We start from the raw sequence: 4,574 nt of genomic DNA, 5'->3' as shown, positions 1-4,574 counted from the left end.
GGCTGGAGTGCAATGGCACGATGTTGGCTCAGTTGCAACCTCCGCCTCCCAGGTTCAAGTGATTCTCCTGCCTCAGCCTCCCAAGTAGCTGGGATTACAGGCATGTGCCACCATGCCTGGCTAATTTTTTTGCATCTTTACTAGAGACAGGGTTTCACCATGTGGGTCAGGCTGGTCTTGAACCCCTGACCTCAGGTGATCTGCCCACCTCAGCTTCCCAAAGTGCTGGAATTACAGGTGTGAGCCACTATGCCCAGCCTAAGATTTCTGTTTTCTGTAGTTTTAAAAGCCTCTTAGTTAAGTCATCAGGATGAAAAGTAGTATTGTTATATCGTGATGGTCCTGTGTTTTGTCAAATGAACTATATTTTGTGAATAGTATTGTTAAAAATGCAACAGTGGCATTTTGCTACTTTATTTTCGTCCATCATTTCACTAAAATAGATTTGTTTCTATGTATTGCATTTATCCTAATACTTTTAGTTGTGTACATTTAAATGGCTAGGATTCTATCTGTTGTAATTAATAATTTTAAGGACAGTTATTCTTATCTATTTAGAAAGATTTTAAGGAAGCCTTTCACTGTAGAATATAAATGGCAATCATATGACATAGCAGAAGGACTACTGGACTCTGTAGGAGGTGGCATTTGCTTTATTTCCTGAATATACTACGAATCTTTGACCTTTGGCAGGTACTCTTATAAAACTTAGATGATGGAATTGGACTTAATTTTTAAGGATTATTCTAGCTGTATGCCAAGTGATGCTATCACTGTTAACTAGAAGTCAGAGTGATTCTCCCTTTAAAAAAAAAATTTCTTGCCAAAATTATATATTTTGGGAATGAGTAAATAGAAAGGAACTTTTCCTTTTTTTTTTTTTTTTTAAGAACTAAATAATAACATCTTACATTTATAAATATTTTCTGTAGCTCATTAGCAACAGTTTTAATTATTTTTACTTAGTTTTAAACATTAAATTAGGTATGGAAACTGAGGTTTATAGAATTTGATGGGAAATGATAGATGTATCATACTGAAAGAAAAACTATTAAAAGTTAACAAGAACCAAAATAAGTGGGTAAGATATTTGTGAAAATATTCCTAGGAAATAATTCCTGTTAGAGATGAATCTTTTCAGTATGTTGGTAGGAGGAGAATTTTCTCTGTCTAAACTCTTCTGAATTCCTATTGGGGAAAAAAGGGTTGACCTCTTCCTTTCCCTTTTCTCCTTCCCTCTCTGCATCCCCATCGCCCTCTTCCCTTTCGTCTCCTCCTTTCTCCTTTCTCTTTTCTCTCTCAGGGGTTGATAGGAGATGCTAAAAAAAATAAGATACCCACCCCCCAGGCCAAGCTTTACCTAGCACAAAGGATGACATGGTTTTCGTTAATTTATAAAGCGCTTGCTGGGGTCTGTAGGTTGCTCTGGTGACTCATTAACCACGAAATCTGCTGTTTCCCAGGGAGTACTAGAGTTTCTCATGAAAGAAACAGATCCATGGTAAATCAGCTTTGGTATTTGGAGTGTCTGCTCTTGGCTTTTTGTTCACATGAAGTTTTTGTTCAAATGAAGTTCACATTTGAAACCTGTTACCCTTCTTTGTTGTCAGAGCCTTAGTATTTGTGGCACGTCTCCCCTGGCCGTCAGACCAGTTGGGTATCTGAGTACAGGTGCCATGCGGCTACCTGTCTCTAAGTGCCTATTCTTAAGTGAAAATTTTTATGTACTACTCACACAGACTGTGTTTTTATAACTGCTCATAGACCATATTTTAAATTAGATCATCCCAAACATGTTTGTCAGTTTTGTTGAAAATCCCTGAAATCATGTTAACGCCATCATCATAGAGATTTACGTGTGTGTATGAATATGTGTGTATGTTAATGTGTGTTAGAGATGAAGGAGACCAGGATTACAGCAAACTTGCTCATAGCCTAGCTAAGGACACTGGGCCATTTCTAAGTATTTGTACAGATGTGCCAGTCAATTTATAGGTGTTGGTTGAAAATGGTGGGTTTCCCATGACCCTCAGAAATGTGGTAGTATTCTGGGTTGAACCTGTGGTACATAGTACGTCATATTTTTTTTTCCTCTGAAAATGCCAGAATGTTTAGTGGGTTTATGTACAGTTACCTCTACTACCTGCCTACCTGCCCTCAACAGTGTTCTTTTTTTCTCTTAAAATTTTTAAAATTGATGTGCAGTAGTTGTACCTATTTTAGGGTACATGTGATATTTTGATATTGTGTAAATGTGAAGTGATCAAGTTAGGGTAAGTGGGATATCCATCTCCTCAAACATTTTTCTTTCCCTTGCTGAACATTGTTCTTGCTAAAATAATACGAGGGATCAATAACATTCTTTTTTGCCTTCGCTCTTCTTTTACCTAGACACAAGTAATTTTAAATCTAATTGCACCTTATGGCCAGGTGCAGTGGCTCATGCCTGTAATCCCAGTATTTTGGGAAGCCGAGGAGGGCAGATCACCTGAGGTCAGGAGTCCAAGACCAGTCTGGCCAACATGGTGAAACCCTATCTCTATTAAAAATACGATAATTAGCCAGGTGTGGTGGCATGCGCCTATAATCCCAGCTACTTGGGAGGCTGAGACAGGAGAATCACTTGAACCTAGGAGGCAGAGGTTATAGTGGGCCGACATCACGCCATTGCACTCCAGCCCGGGCAACAAAAGTGGAACCCCATCTCAAATAAATAAGAAACAAAATAAAACAAATCTAATTGCACCTTAAATCATGATTTATAGCTGCTTTCCTTTTTACAGTGTTTCATACTGCTTTTTGTAATTTTCTCATATTGCATTATTAGGGCCCATTGGCCAGCAGGTGTATGTTATTATTTTGACTTTTTATTTATTTACTTATGCTTTGAGATGATCTTACCCTGTTCCCCAGGCTGAAGTGCAGTGGTTTGGTCTGGGCTCACTGCAAAACCGAAACCATTTACCTGTTAAACAGCACCCGTGTCGCTGTCCTCTGGCAACAACCCTTGTATTTCTGTTTCTGTGAGTTTGCTAGATACCTCATATAGGTAGCACCGTACAGTATTTGTCTTTTTGAGATTGGCTGCTTTTATTTAATATAATGTCCTCATGGTTCATCTGTACTGTAGCTTGTGACATTATTTCCTTGTTTTTTTAAAGGCAGAATGAAATACCATTGTATGTACATATCATATTTTCTTTATTTTTTAATTCTTTTTTATTTCAAGGTTTTTTGGGATTAGGTGGTGTTTGCTTACACGGATAAGTGTGTTAGCGGTGATTTCTGGGATTTGGATGCACTCATCACCAGAGCAGTGTACACTGTACCCAGTGTGTAGTCTTTTTCTCTCTCTACCCCCCACACTTTTGCCAGAGTCCACAAAGTCCATTGTATATTCTTATGCCTTTGCATACTTCTCATAGCTTAGTTGCCACTTACGAGTGAGAACATGCAATGTTATTGTTTTCCATTCCTGAGTTACTTCACTTAGAATAATGGTTTCTAATTCTATCCAGGTTGCCACCAATGCTGTTATTCCATTCGTTTTTATGCCTGAGTAGTTTTCCATGGTGTATATACATACACCACAATTTCTTTATCCACTTGTTGACTGATGGGCTTTTGGGCTGGTTCCAGTTGTGCTGTTGCAAATTGTGCTGCTATAAACATGCGTGTGCAAGTATCTTTTTCATGTAATGACTTCTTTTCCTCTGGGTAGATACCCAGTAGTGGGACTACTGGATCAGAGGGTGGTTTTAGTTCTTCAAGGAGTCTCCATAGTGTTTTCCATAGTGGTTGTACTAGTTTACATTCCCACCAGCGATGTAAGTGGTCCCTTTTTGCCACGTCCACACCAACATCTATTATTTTTTTCATTGTTGATTGTAGCCGTTCTTGTCAGGAGTAGGGTGTCATCACATTGTGGTTTTCATTTGCATTCCCCTTGTCACTAGTGATACTGAGTATTTTTTCATGTTTGTCGGTCATTTGTGTACCTGCTTTAGAGAATTGTCTATTGGTGTCCTCAGCCCGCTGTTTTGGGGATTATTTTTTTTTCTTGCTGATTTGAGCTCCTTATAGATTCTGGATATTGGTCCTTTGTCAGACGTATAGATTGTGGAGATTTTTCTCCTAGCCTGTGGGTTGTCTGTTTACTCTGCTGATTGCTTCTTCTGTGCAGAAGCTTTTTAGTTAATAGTTAAGTTCCGTCTTAATTTCTCTTTGTTTTTGTTGCATTTGCTTTCAGGTTCTTGGTCATGAAGTCTTTGCCCAAGCTAGTGTCTAGAAGGGTTTTTCCAGTGTTATCTTCTAGAATTTTTATGGTTTCAAGTCTGTTTAACTCTTTGATCTATCTTGAGTTGATTTTGTATAAGGTGAGAGATGAGGATCCAGTTTCATTCTTGTGTGTGTGGCGTGCCAGTTATCCCAGCACCATTTGTTTGAATAGGGTCTGCTATCCTCATTTTATGTTTCTGTTAGCTTTGTCGAAGATCACTTGGCTGTATTTGGCTTTATTTCTAGGTTCTCTGTTCCATTGGTCTATGTGCCTTTTTTTTTTTTTTTTTTTTTTT

The 4,574-nt window shown here is 38.4% G+C and overlaps 1 protein-coding gene across 2 annotated transcripts in view; it reads left to right on the top strand.

Moving 5' to 3' along the window:
• TBL1XR1 (TBL1X receptor 1) overlaps positions 1–4,574 on the top strand; it is an 88,896-nt gene that overhangs the window by 1,389 nt on the left and 82,933 nt on the right. The gene's annotated exons all lie outside the window — the stretch shown is intronic.

The sequence above is a fragment of the Cebus imitator genome, unplaced genomic scaffold, assembly GCF_001604975.1.
Source record: "Cebus imitator isolate Cc_AM_T3 unplaced genomic scaffold, Cebus_imitator-1.0 Scaffold300, whole genome shotgun sequence".
NCBI classification, from domain to species: domain Eukaryota; kingdom Metazoa; phylum Chordata; class Mammalia; order Primates; family Cebidae; genus Cebus; species Cebus imitator.
This window is presented reverse-complemented; position numbering and strand designations above follow the sequence as displayed.